Raw genomic sequence first — 14,940 nt, forward strand, 5'->3', positions numbered from 1 at the left:
GTTTGAAAAAGCTTGGCACAGTGCGACCCAGAGGTGACCTTTCTGCAGATTGGCGCAATCTCTTCACTTTCCTCCCTGTGCCATAGATTTCCTCTCAGTTTCTAACCCCCTGCCACTTCCTGAGTTTGTTTGTCTTCGTTGTCTCCACTCCGATACAATCGGGATGGTCGTTTGCAATGCTTTGCTTATGCCCCTTCCTCTTGACTGTTTGGGTGAAGGCTTAGTCACCAGCAGGAAGTGGCTCTTTGGAGACAATTCTGATTTGCTTTCAAGTGCCCTGCATCTATTTGAACCTCCCCCACTGGCCCCAGTTTCTAATCTTCAACAACCATGCACACACACACACACAGAAAGTGAATATTGTTGTGCTGGGATGAAGAATGCATTTAGGGATAGGCATTATTATTAAAAGTAAGGATTCGCTTTGAAAAATTTCACCCTGATGTTAATGTGTTTATTAAATTCTTTATCTTGTCATTTCACACTTCCTCTCTGTTTTTATTTGTTTTTAGCAGCCTGTTATTACTTGAGATAAATTCAGGCTTTCACAAGCAACATGCTTAACAGGTTTTGTAATATAAATCTGTCCTGTCTAGTAAAAACTCTGAGTTCTTCAGATCTAACTAAGCTCCATTTTTTCCCTTGATATTCTTACCCTCTTTCAGGTTATCGGTTTTAATTTGAGGTAGTTATCTCAGAGACAGGCAGTCTCAGATTTTGTAAGCCAAAACATCAAGATAAGGATATGGAATTTGTGACATCCCAGGATTCATATAAAGGTCTTGAGAGTAGTAGAAATTGAGAAGGAAATATTAAATTTTTAGTAGCCAGAGTTGAGTGGTAAGTTTCATTAGAAGCAATTGGCTTTGCCACATACAAAGGGATTCAAAGGCAAATTTCTCAAAGGCGTCTCCTTTCCAGAGACATAGCAAACAGCAGAACATCACAGCTTCTGAGGAAATTAAATCTCTTTGAAAGTGGTCTTTTCATCAAAAATCTAGTTTTCTTTATAAAACTCTTTGCTTGCTGCAGCTCTTAATCTCCATCTTTTATTAACGCTGCTATCATGTTTGCATACTGGGTTGTACTTTTGGGCCTGACACTTCACATGGGTTTATTTTCAAGTGCTGAAGATCCAACGCATTTTTTACCTTCCCTGCCCATATCATATTTCCTATTCATTGTCTGCATCTATTTCCAAAGCTAGGTATTTGTACATTCACATAATAGAATGTGACAACTTCAGAATTTATAAGTATCTATCAAAAGGGAAACAGACAAGCTTGGCACTTTGAAAAAGTGAAGGATTTTGAGGATTTGTCTCCATTAAATACTTGAGCTAATTTGCTCCTCCTGGAGACTGGAGGTAGGCACTTTGAAAATAGCAGTCATTTTAATGATTTCTGTGAACCAGCAAGGAAGAATTGGTATAAAATTACATCTCCCTGCTTTATATGAATGTGCATTCATGCAACCCCCATCTTTCACTGCTCCCATCCCTTAATTCACATCCTCCTGTCCCTCTACTCTTTCTCTCCTTCCTCTTTTCCCTTGTCCTGCATGTAGCTTTTGCTGAGTGTTGGCTCCTAGCTGGATGCACTGAATCGCTTCATGTGCCTGTGTTCTTTCTATGACTGCATCGGCAGAGCATTTCCATGACAGGAGAAATGTCATTCTGAGACAATGTTCCATAATTTAAACTTCACAGTATACTCACAACTTTTGATTCAGACACTATGCTGACTTGTCTGCAATGCATGCTAGAGTATGACACTGAACTTGTAAATGCCATGTTATGCTGAGTGTATGATTAGAAGGCACATTCTCATGAGTTGTAGGATGAAAGCATAAATGATTGAAAGCAACAGGAAGAAATTAGGAACAGATTCAGTTGTATTTTGTTTTGACACTGGCTTTTGGATCTTGACATAGCTATGTCTGTAAGAATAATTAATTTTCCAAACTGCGAGATACTAAGAGCTCTAATATTTTAAAAATGTACATCCCAGTTACACTGTAAAATGCAAGTAGAATGAAGAAATTATTTTAAAATAATTAATCATAGGAAAATGTCAGAATTCACTCACAATGTGCCAGGCCTTGGGAGAATGCATTTGTCGATGTCAAGCATGCATAAGAATAGTTGTCTTGCACAGAACAGTTTCAGCCTAATTATTCCATACCTGACTCCATTATTTACTACAATGTTAAAAATGCATTGGGATCAAGTCACTCCTTTACATCTCCAAAGCTCTTATTAGCTGGTAAGCAAGGAAAGAAAAGGGAAAGAAAAAATAGAAAATAAAACAACCTTTGCTCCTGAATAACTACCAGTCATAACTACCTTACATGCCTTCAGATATTTTAATAAAGAATCCTTGTCTTCTGTGTAATTATATTTCTAGAAAAAACATTGTGGTGTGAAATTAATGGTTATTCTCCAAAGTGGGAAATGTTGCTTGTGTGGGCACTACTTCAAGGAAAGTGGGGAATATATAAATAAAGTAAGATGTTTGATGGAAATGTAGGTTTCAAAATAGCTGCTATACCTTCTGATCTTTTTTCAGTCTTGTATGTGGAAGTATTTGTTTGGAGCTAAACAAAGTTATATTTTTGGAAGTAAATAACTAGCTTTAGCTCATGCTTTGGCTTGTTGTTTAGGTTTTTAGAAAGTGCTGTGATGATACTAAATGATCATCTTTTATAATAACTGTTTTTTTCTCATTTCTCCTGAAGTTCAAACAAAAAGCCAGCTCCCTGTTTAGCAATAGAAATTATTCTCTGAGTTCACATCTTTGCAGCTAGCCCAACAGTTGTTCCCGGACTTGTCCAATTACCAGTGTGCTCATTGGAATTATGTATATCTTCCTGATGTTTGTCCTCCTTATGCTTATTGAGTTTGATCTGGAAATAAAGACAAGCCTCACAACTTTTATATATATATTCCAATACTGAATGCATGCTGTATGATAGCTAAACTTAAGAATACTTTTTAGGGTGGCATTTTTAAAGGTCTGATTTTACTGTTGTGTCAAAAACACTTCAACAGCCTAATAAAAATATTTACATTATCCCTGCCACCTTCTCTCTCATCTGGCATTCAGCTATTCAGGCACATGTCAGACTGGGGCCTGATAATACAAGTAGACTTAATCAGACACTAGAGAAGTTTCAATCCCATTTTCTGGCACTTGTCCTTGTTTGTGTTATGCAATTGCACTTGCACCACTTTGAAAAAATGTACCCAAGCTTCGGGAATCAAGGATTAGGAATCTCATTTTGGTTTTTTTTGTGAACTGGACTGGAGTTTGAACTTGGTGATGAAATGTTGTGGACTATGTTCTGTGTCACCTGCCCCTGGAGTCTGGTGTATTTTAAGTCAGTTTTCGTAATATATTAATATATATTATGTCTATATAAAATATTAATATATATTATGTCTATATAAAATATTAATATATATTATGTCTATATGAAATATATTAGTATATATTCTCATGTAGGGAAAATGCAACAAACTGTGTGTGTTAAGTAACTGTCAGTTCTGTACTCCCCTCTTGTACTGAATTTAAACATTCCTGTGCTCTTTCTGCAGATATATGTAAATGCAGCATGTTCTTGTTTCACTTGGAGGTGTTGGGCTGAGGTCAGGAGTAACTGGCTGGCTGTCTGCTCTCAGTGTAGGAGTTCAAGTGAGGTGACACAAGTGACCTGCTCTGTCCTGAAATACCTACAAAGAACTGTTGTCTCCACAGGCAGGAAGGCCAGCACTAGAACAGGGTACCTCTTCAGGAATATAAATGACAGTGTCCCCAGTTCACACATGATTTAGGAAATAACTGTGTGAGCTGTAAGCATTGTTTCAATAGTTGTGTATTGCTTGGTCTCTTTTAGCCTCCAGAATCATTCAAGTGCTCTCTCTGGAACACAAAAGAAAAAAACTGAATGTATACAATTTCAGTTCACCTGAAAGGATGAAAAATATCTTAACTGGGAAATTAGTGTCACCTGCTTTGGGTTGACTAATGTAGGAGCAAATTTTTTGCTTTCAAGTATAAGATCTGTGAGATGTTGCCTTCAAATCATGCAGCACCTGGTCACGATGGAGTCCTTATTCATAACTATGGGTTGTTATGTTCCTCAGCAATATGAAGTAATAACCTAGCCTGGAACTTGCTGGAGCTTTCTGAGGCTCTCTGCACTCTGTAATTAATATGTTGGTCATGATGAAGGATTTATTAACACTGAATTGAGGTAAATGTGGATGTAAATATGCTGATGCCAATCCTTGACTACCTCCAGGCTTTTTCCATACACAACTACCCTTAGAACTTGTTTGAACACTAACTGAATTTTTCCCTGGATAATCAGTTTTCCCAGCATTCCTATTTATCAGCGCAGCACACACCAGTGTTTCAGAAAGAAGAACTACCTAAAATTAAAAGCACTTTCATTAGTGTGTTTTTATGTGAAATAAGTATATTTATTTAGAAAGCGTGACTTCATTGGTGGTTGTATGATTCAGTGCAACCTTGGCAGAGTAATGAGGAGTTATATTTACACTGATGAAAATGTTGCATGGTCAGTGGTTAACATGTTAAAAGTCATCATTCTCCCAATTTATCTTACTGTGTTATTTCTGAGTGGCAGCAGCCAAATAAAATTCCCCTCCCCCTATTTTTTTAAAGCAAAACCAAACATGGAGCATTTTGATTTAGGTATGTAAAGATCATCTTCTTGCAGCTCTGAAGAGTTAAATGTTAAATTAGTGCTTTAGCTAAGGTCCATGAAAGAGAGCAAGACCTTGTACCCTCACCTGGCATATTCACACCTAAGCATAGGAATATACTGAACACGAGGTCCTCTCCCCATAAGCTGCCTGTTGCAGCAGTCTGCTACAGAGATGTTACAGTTTGCTTCTGGCCCAAGTGAGCAAAAAACTATTTCCATCACCTTCAGTAAAAATAGGAAGCAAGGAGTGAATTGTGCAGGTGTGTCTGGAGTCCCAGTGTCTCCAAGGACTGCTGCCCAAGCCACGCTACCTGACTAGTGCTCCTGGCCGGGTTTGAGCCCTGGACTACATCCACACTCTCTCTACTCTGCCTGGTCTAGTTTCTAAAACTGAACATGAGCTCCAACGGGATTTTAGTCAGTGGCCTCCTGCCCTCTTTGCACTTTTTCTTGCTGGATCTAGGCACAGCAACAGTCATGAAATGCATAAATAAGCAGGATGTCTTCCCCGCAGGAAAAGGCAGAGGGCCGGGGTGGAGAGGAGTGGAGCCGAGGGAGATGAGAAGCAGGAAGGAGAGTTGGTTCCCAGGCTTCTGGCATTTGGACTGAGGGAGTCCTGCCATCTGCCCAGCTTATGTATTGTGCTAAATGCTCTGTCGTATAGGAGAGCCTTTGACAAGGTTTCCAGCTGTGGAAGGATGAGTAAAGGCTGTGGGAATAGGATATGAGCCACATGGTCTTGCCAAGAGTACAATGCTTTCTAAATTTCTCCTGGGTTTGGAACGTAAAAAAGTCCTTAGTTGGCTATTGCGTGGGAGTTGGGTATGTGGTGGGGGCAGTGCTGGGCAGTTAATATTTAGAAGGATAGACCAGCACCATTGACCTTATTTGGGAAATGACAAGGTACTTCTAGGGGGAGTTCTTGGTAGAGAGGTCAGCATTGTTTTTTTGCTTCATGTTTATTTGGTGCAAGATTTTCTTGTTTAATGACCATTTGTATAGTGCTGTATTGTGTAAATAAAGCCATGACCTTTACCTTCTGATAACAGTATAGGAGTGAGTTAATGTTAAATGAGAGTGAGCAGGGAGTGAGAATCTGCCAGGGTTAATGCCAAGTTTACATTCCTCTGAGGGCAGCCATGTTCCGGTACCCTCAACAGAAAGGGCAACAGTGCCTCTCAACAGATAATAGCAGTGAAATGTTACAGAACATATTTGTATTTATTTCTGGGTGAATGTCACTGATTTAGGTGATTGATGTTTGTGTCTTTATTTTATAACAGGAAGACGTGTGTGTTATCTCTCAGCATTTGATAAGATTTTAACTCAGAGAAACATACACAAAATAAAAATCCAGTAGAGCTGCAGCACATGTGAAACTGAACTGTACTGATGCAAAACAAACCCATTTGGTGGTGGCCTCCTCTGTGTCCTCTCTGGGCTCTTTCCAACAGGTCCGTGTCCTCCCTGTGCTGGGGACTCAAGAGGTGGATGCAGTGCTGCGGGTGGGATCTCACCAGAGGGAAGTAAAGGGACGAAATCCCCTCCATTGTCCTGCTGCCCACAGTAACTTGGATGCAGCCCAGGTTACAATCCGCTTGCTGGACTGTGAAGTTGGGAAGTAATGCATAATGTGAGATGAAAACAAATAAGGAACTTTATTTAGTTGGGGGGTTTTTAATAGTGATGACAAAAATACTGAACAACCTTAAAAGAAAATTTGAATTGTGCCCTTCAGTAAAGATACCTGAATACAACTTCTATTTTTTGGCCAGAACCTTGCTACTTTGGGCTCAAGGTTTACATTTATTCTCTTTGCCCATCTTCCCACCCTCTTTTATCCACCTCTTTGTTATATAAGAGCTTATCATTAGACACTGCTCCAGCAAACATTCCTTATGCAGATCACTACTCAAAGGCTGATTTTGATTGTGAGACTGTTCATATGCATGATATCTGCAGCTTCTTGAATGACCTGGGACCTTGGTTTTACTTCTTAGATAGAAACCATATTTATTTTAAAAGAGCAAATAATCACATTTGAGAAGGCACTGTTATTAAAGACCTTATGTTCTTTTGCTTAACACTGCAAAAGGCAGTGGAAAATGAAAATTTAGCCAATCCAAAAGCTGATATAACTGAGTTATCACTGAATCCTTTGAAAAATTTTTAAATGCCTGTTTAGCTAAGAGCTTATACTCCAATGGAAGAAAACAGAAATAATATTGTTTACTAGGAGGTTAAATAAATAGGCCTAAAAAACTAAAACAGAAAAAATACAACCAGTAAGAGCCCGAGAATTTTGGGGAATGCACCAAAGTCTCTATTGCTACCAGAATAAATAGTGGTAGGATTACATCAGAAAGACCTTGGACGGACAAGGTGCAGTCTAACCAAGCGAATCAGAAAGTGGAACAAAATGGCTCTTGTGGCCCTGACAATGCTAAAAATGAGTAGAAAGGGGAGGGGTAGCAAGGCCAGAGTGATAATAAATCCCTTCTTGTGCCAAGAGAATGTGCAGTAATGCATGCCCCTCTCCTTGGCTGCCACTGTGTCAGAGAGCCTGAACAGGCAGTTCCCCAGAGCAGCAGACAGTAGAAGAAATAATCATAAGTAGGAGTCTTCATCATCTCAGCAGCATTGAGGACGTGTGGAGGAGGCAGATGTCGAGCAGGAATAGCAGTGTTGCCAAGGGCAGCTTCTACCAAGATGGGAGATTGTGTGATCTCTGCATTGTCATATACCCAGCAATGGATGGCTCCAGGGACCAACAATTTACTCCCATCACCAAGTTGAATTTTAATCCCCCAAGACCACTTATGATGGGGGTATAATGTTTTAGATTAAAAAACATTTTTATAGTAACATCCAGCTTGTGAGAAGAGAGGCTTATGAGAATCCCAAGCAGCGCTTTTCTCAATGTACATAGCCCATGGGTCTTCACTTCTTGCTTCCTGCTTAAAGAATTTGTTTCCAGTAGTCAGTTTTACAAAAGAGCAGAGAGAGAGCACAAATAAATGTGAGGCCAGAACTAATGGTGGTACTGACAAATCTATGCTTTTTTCCTCCAAGCTTCCATTTCCCTCTTCTGATGTATGGAAGATACAGAAAATGTCACTCTGCCAAATGCAAACAGTACATGCAGTTGTGTGCATTTCTTTTTTCATGTAGATTTCATGTATGTAGTCATAAAGGTATTCTTCACAAAGTCCAGTATTAAAGCATGTGATTGCCCCTTCAAGGGAAGAGGAGGCTGGGATGGCAACAGTAGATTGCCAGTATAGCAGTCACAATGGGTACACTTTGGTATGAAACTGAGTAATACAGAGGCAGTACCCAAAAAAATTAACTGAAGAAAGCTTGGTCACCAATAACATAAACAGAGGAACTTCCTATGTTCAAAACATCAAATATAAAGTATAAAATTAAATGGTCAAAAATAACCATTATAGCACTTCACTAGGTATTTACTTGATTTATTATAGTTTCCAAGGGAGATCCTGTGGTATACTAAGACCCATTTTTAAAAAATGCCTAAATATATTCTAACTCAAATAATGAGTCAGATGGAATTGCTATGGTCAGTAAAGTGTGTAATGGATATTTAAAAGCTTTCAAACATCAATAAATCTGAAAGAGCTCCAATAGAGTACTTCTAGAACAAAAATAATTGGCACTTAAGAAACTGCCTGAGTGTGTATTTGCGTAAACTTAACTACCAGTGAGAGGACAGCAAGTATTTATGGTACTGTATACTGAGGATGTAAAAGGAATACCAAATGCCTGCCAGTTCATTTTCTGATAATCTGTAATGGGTCCAGAGAGGCCATAAGTATTATCAAGAGGCTCTGATGCTCATTTATATGAAAGTCTTTAAATATCTGCTAGCATAAAAGGATCCTCAGATTGTGTGTGAAGAAAGTAGACAGCAGCTCAGCAGCATATATGCCTTGGATAAGGCTAAAGGCACTTTGCTGCAAGCTTGTTGAAACTGCCTCTGCTAAAACAGTGAGTTAATTTCCACAGACACTGAGTAAGAAATGCCCCAAGCAGAGGGGAAAGAAACCTTCGGACAACTCTGGTTTTTAGGCAGGTTCTCGTTTCACCTTTTGAAAACTCTCACAAGAGAAAAAGAAGGGAATATTTTGTCAGCTCCAGACCAGAGCTAGTGGTGTGCTTGTACACAAAGTAGGGCAATAGTCTGGGGTTTCTGCGGATGTCCCAAGAGGAAGAGGATTTCGCCATAATTTCTAAAACACCTGCAGATTGAGTAGCTGTTTTGTCCATGAGCAAGGGGGTTTGAAGAAATTTTAAAACAGCATCCTGGAAATTCTCTGCATAGTAATAACAACAAAGCAGGAACTGGTATTAGTGAGCTATAATTTATGAAGCCAGACACGATGGCAAATCTGGTATAACTCATTACCACTAAAGACTTTCCTCCCCTGGCTCAGATATGTGTGCTCTTAGTTAGGGCAAAACAATATAAACCAAATCCAAGACAGATTGCACTAAAATCAAAAAGTGTGCCCATAGCACATATAATAATAGGGTTTGTTTTTTACACATCTTACATAGTAGAATCATTTCAAAAAGCAGTCAAACATAGTTATGTTTGCCTAATTACAGCAACAGAATTATGGGGGTAGGAAGACAGTGGAACGAGTTGGTGTCTGGGAAAGTGGGCAGTAAAGGATGAAAGGGTGGAGTGGTATCATTGCTAGTGGATTTAATGACATTTAATGAGTCTGAGTTGAGAATCACAGTGCCCCTTAATATTTTTTTGCTACATTATCAAGTCTTAACTCAATATTATCAATTGACTCCAGGGACTATAAACTAATACCCCTATTTATTTTAGGGTTGGGCAATGGTGAATTAAATATATCATGTTTGAGATATAGTATAGCTTCTTCAACTTCTCTCCCATTCTGTTTGAAAAGCATTTTGATAATCTTTCTCAGAGATTTGTTTGATACATAATAAAAGTATGTTGTAAATATGACATGACATGGGAGTAGAGAAGCCCCCATCTGGTATATAAGTGACTGTTTCTTTAAAAATTTCTTATTTTCTTTACGGTAAAACCTCTTTCCGACACCAGAAGAAAAAAGCAATTTTACAATGGAATTAAATTTTACTCAGTGTGCTCAGTTTAAGTCTGTCAGAAGGATGCAAAGAGACTTTATTGTGCATTGTAATTTAATTAAATTTTATGTGTAAGTTGTATAATTAGGTTCCTTGCTAGTCTTTGCCCACATAACTATCTGGAAGCTTTATGGGATAATTTCTGCTCTTGTCAGAACATAAAGTCTGGTTAGCAGATCTCGGAAGAGGCTGGGCATGCAGAAGTTACAAAGATAATTCTTCAGGCCCAAAATAATTTTTTTCATGTTCACAAAATTGTTCAAGAACAGCCTATAATGACCAGTTGTTAATATTATAATCCTACTGAAGTTAGTATTTACATGCAGTGACTACCAGTAAGTACCAAATGTTAGAAATTGAAATTACATTTTAGCCTCTCAAATCTTTATTCAGAAGTGCCTCTCTCTTGCATTTGGGCTGGACTGTTGGCTTCTCTTGGTAGTGTCTCTGTCTTCACAGCTGACGGTAAATTGCAGTAGTGCTCTCCTAACCTTGATGTTGGCAAAAGTGAGTATACTGTAAATTTCCTAAGTCATGCTATGTTTTATTTCATGTGAATAACTCATGAGTCATCTTTCCATTGCATTCATATTAATTAAAAATTGTGAGGTGCCTTGTATAAGTAGATTTTAAGTGGTGACATTATAAGTCAAAGTAGCTTTCCCAAGTAAGTTTTCTGGAGGAGATGGGGGAGGTCTGCAGCAGCTACATTGGAAACAATGCTGGAGCTGAAACTTCCTGCACATGAAAAGATTGTCTAGAAGTGTTTGTGCAGCTTTCTGGCAGAGTTTAGGAGCAAAAGTAATTTTATTTTTCTACACAATTGTAATTTTAAAAGAGCATCTTATAAAATATAGTTTTCTGCATTAACATACATGGCCCTTTTTAATTACACATCTAAGCAAGAATTGGATTTTGAACCATCCGGTTCTATTACTTCTGTCCGGAAGTAGCATTAGGAGTTTATTGCATGCATAGATCAACATATAAGGGCAAGCAACTCCCATTTTTTCAGGCATCTTCTTCATGCTTTACGGACAAATAAAATTCTTCTTAATTTTGCCAGAATCCCTCCACTGCAGTGATCTTCCATCAAACATAATAGAATATTGTTAACTCTACAGAATTTTGGAACAAACAAATCTCTCTGTATAATAGAATGCTTTTAGAAAATTAAAGGACAAAATAAATTTAACTCACAATTTTTACAAGAATTTCTGCGGAAATCTGTTAAACTGCTGCTGACTGCTGCTGTTTTGATCCCCGATAAACACAGCAGGGTTAGAAAAGGTTTTAAATGAAGAGCCTACATACCCTTCCCAAGTTCAGACCAGTGATAAGTTAAAAACATGTTTAGGCATGTGAACTATGCTACTGAAATCAGAATAGAAGCAAAAATTACTAAATTTTTTTTTCTAAATGATTCCATATAAGTAAACATTTTGTTGGAAGCAACATTCTCACTGTGTTACATCATTTAATTTATGCTATATAATTTATTTAGTCCTTTCTGTGTAATATTACCGGCACCACTCTGTGGAAATGCTTTCCATAAAAAGACCAAAGTGAGGTTGGAAAAAATCAGTGTCAGTACAAAAGTTCACTGCAGAGTTTTTCTGTTCTGAATAAGAAAGCATTTTTCTCCATGGAAACATGATATGGAGCTTAATAGGAGTCTACTTACTGCTGGGATCTGTGTTTGTTCTCCACTAAGGACACCCTTGGGAGCATAGGGAAGAGGATTATTTTCAATTGGTTTCTTTTATAAAAAGAAATATTTCATGCAAAAACCTTCAGCAACCCTACTCCTTTATGCTTTCTGGGCTTCATAAAGGTGCAGAGGGCACTTTTCTAGTATAGAAAAGGCACTGAAATGTTGGCTTATGCTGGTGCATCAATGGCTTCCTCAGGATATGCTCCCAGTCACCTGAGTTTGGCCATTTTATTCTATGTCCTGTGTTGTGGTTGCCAGACTAAAATATTTTATTTTCTTTTAAACATCTTCCTTAAATTTTGCAGAATGTGTACATAGTGTTTTTACAAAGGAATGAAAGAAAGAGAAGACCAAGTTATAGCATAGGTTCCCTGCCTAGCTGTGTTTTCACTTTTCCCCAAATCTAATAGTGGTTCTGTCTATTCCAGATAGAAGCACAAAACAGGCATTATTAAGGACATAAACCATTTGTGCTAACTTTTACCAGTAGATTGCAATATTTTACAAGCTTCATCTTTGCTGTGTGTTCTCATCTTGGAGTATGCTGGCAGTCTGGTTCTTTCCCTGAGAAATGGCAATTTCTTTTCAATAGTTTTCTTTTAATAAACAACCTTATTGGAATTAAGAAAATAATCTGTATTAGCACTGAATAGCCTTCATTGCTTGCATCTGTTTAGCAGGTGGATTATAAGGTTGCTCTTAGTCTTATCACAGTGTTTCTGCAATCCGGACTTCTCATTTAGGTAACAGAACTAGACCAAAGCACAAGTTTTCTTCCTAGCTGCTGGGAATCATAGAATGATAGCATATCAGGTGGGAAGGAGACCCAGGGATCATCCGATCCAAACTTTCTTGGTAAAAGCACTGTCTAGGCAAGATGGCCCAGCACCTTCTCCAGCTGTATCTCAAGAGTCTCAAATGTTGAGGGATCCTGCACTTCACCAGGGAGATAACTTCAATGCCAGATTTTTCCCATTGTGAAAAATTTTCCTCTTGTGTCTAATCGTAATCTCTCCAGGAATAATGTATGGTCTTCTTTTTTCCATATGATTTCTTCTAAAAAGTAAGTATCTAATTTCTTTGTTCCTTTTAAATACTGGAACATGGTGATAAGGTCTACCTTGAACCTTTTCTTCTGAAGGCTGTACAGTCAAGCCTTTCATCATATGGCAGGATTCTCAGTCCTTTGGTCATCTTTTTGGTGGTGCCCTTGTTGATGCAGCCCAGTGTCCTATTTGCTTGCTTTGCTGCAGTAGCACATTGTTCACTCACACTGAGCTTGTTGTCCACCAGGACCACCAGATCTCTTTCCATAGAGCTGCTCCCTTACTGTGTAGATACCGGTTTATGGTCCACTTCTGGATTATGTTTCCCTGGGTGCAAGACCTTACACTTTCTTTGCTGATTTTTTTAATGTCAGCTCACTCTTCCAACCTATCCTGGTCTTCCTGCAGGGTGGTTCTCTTTCCAATATGTCCACTTCACCACTCAGTTTGGTATTAACATCAATCTTCATCAGGGTACTCTTGATCCCATCATGCAGATCACTTGCAAAAATATTAAACAGCCTTGAGATCAGGATTGATCCCTGGGGGACCACTTGTGACAGGCTACCAGTTCTAAAAGGAACTACTTACCACCACTTTGGGTATGTCCTGCCAGCCAGTTCCCAATGAGCCTCATGGACTCCTCCAGGCTGTAGCACATCAATTTCTCTAGAAGGAAGCTGTGGGAAACTATATTCAAAGCCTTGGTGAAATGCAGGTTGATGATGTCCACCACTCACCCCACTTCAACTGAGCAGATTACGTTGTCATTGAATGCCATCAGGTTTGTCACATACAATTTGCCTTTGGCTAATCCATTATGGCTTTTCCCAATCATGTGCTTCATCTGACTTGTGATAGCCCCAGGACGATTTGTTCTATAACTTTCCCAGGACCTTGAATATTAAGACTGATGAGCCTGTTATTTTCTGGATCCTCCTTTTAGCCCTTCTGGTAGATGGGATTGACATTAGACTTCTTCCAGTCTTCTGGGATCTCCATGACTTCTCAAAGATTATGGAGAGCAGCCTTGCAGTGATGTCAGCCAGCTTCCTTGACACCCTCTGGTGGATATTGTCAGGGCCCAGTGATTTGTAGGGGTCAAGCTCCTGTAATATATTATATTCCTTCACTGACAGTGCGTGGGCTTTTTCATCAATGTGGATTCTTGATCCCAACAGGCACCCAACACTGTTGGTGAAGACAGAGGTAAAGAAAGTTTTGAGAAGTGCTGCATTTTCAGTGTTATTGATGACTAATTAACCTCTCCTGTTTAACAGTAGGACAATTTTTACTTCTATTTCTGCTTGTTCTTTAGGTACCTGAAGAACCCTTTCTTCTCTTTTTTTTTGACATCTCTGTCCAGTTTCAGCTCAGTCTAAATATTTTGTTTTTTAAATTCCATCTCTGCACACCCTGGCAATGCCCTTGTATTTCTTAAAGGATATGAATCTGCTTTTCCATCTCTGGTACACTTCTCTTTTGGTTTTTGAGCAGACTCAGAAGCTCTCAGTTAAGCCAAGGGAAATCTCTTACTCTGCCAATTTTCTGTACTTTTAAAGGGGATGAACTGGCTTTGTATTTCCAGGAGAGCATGCTTGAAGCACCCTAGTTTAGTTCCTTTATTGTCCGTGGAAGCTTCCCAAGGAATCCTTCCCAAGGCATCCTTCCTAATTGACCTCTGTGCAAGCTGAATTTTGCTCTTCTAAAATGTGAGATCTTTGTCTTAGTACTAAGCTTCAGTGTGCTCAGGCAAATCCCAAAGTCCAACAACATGGTGATCACTGCAGCCAAGGCTATCGCCAGTAAAGACATACAAAGCAGGTTTACTTGGTTTGCAAGTAGCAAGTCCAGCAGAGCCTCATTCCTGGTTGGCACATCTAATGTTTGTATGAGGAAGAGGTTCTCTGTGCATTCCAGGAACTTGCTGGATGATACAAGAGCTGCTGAATTGTTTTGCCAACAAATGTATGGGTAGTTGAAGTGATCCATGAGAGTCAGGTTCTGTTGACCTAAAGCTTTCTTTGAATAACACAAATATTGCTTTTTTGGACTTATTTTCTTGATTGGGAGGTCAGTAGCAGGTGCCTACTCTGTGATCCCCATCGGAGACAACCATTTTGATCTTAACCCACAGGAATTCAATAGGGCGTCCACAGTCACCATAACGGACTTCTGTACATTCAAGCTTCCCCTTAACACAGAGCATGACACCTCCTCCTTTTCTTCCCTGCCTGTCTTTATGTTTATACTTTTATATGGCCTGTTGCCATCCATCGTGGTACTCTAGTCATGTGAGTT

The 14,940-nt window shown here is 39.0% G+C and overlaps 1 protein-coding gene across 2 annotated transcripts in view; it reads left to right on the forward strand.

The window, feature by feature from the left end:
* The window catches only part of PRKCE (protein kinase C epsilon), a 287,835-nt gene that overhangs the window by 232,394 nt on the left and 40,501 nt on the right, over window positions 1–14,940 (forward strand). The window lies entirely within an intron of this gene.

The sequence above is a fragment of the Anomalospiza imberbis genome, chromosome 3 (genome assembly GCF_031753505.1).
Source record: "Anomalospiza imberbis isolate Cuckoo-Finch-1a 21T00152 chromosome 3, ASM3175350v1, whole genome shotgun sequence".
In the NCBI taxonomy this organism is placed as follows: domain Eukaryota; kingdom Metazoa; phylum Chordata; class Aves; order Passeriformes; family Viduidae; genus Anomalospiza; species Anomalospiza imberbis.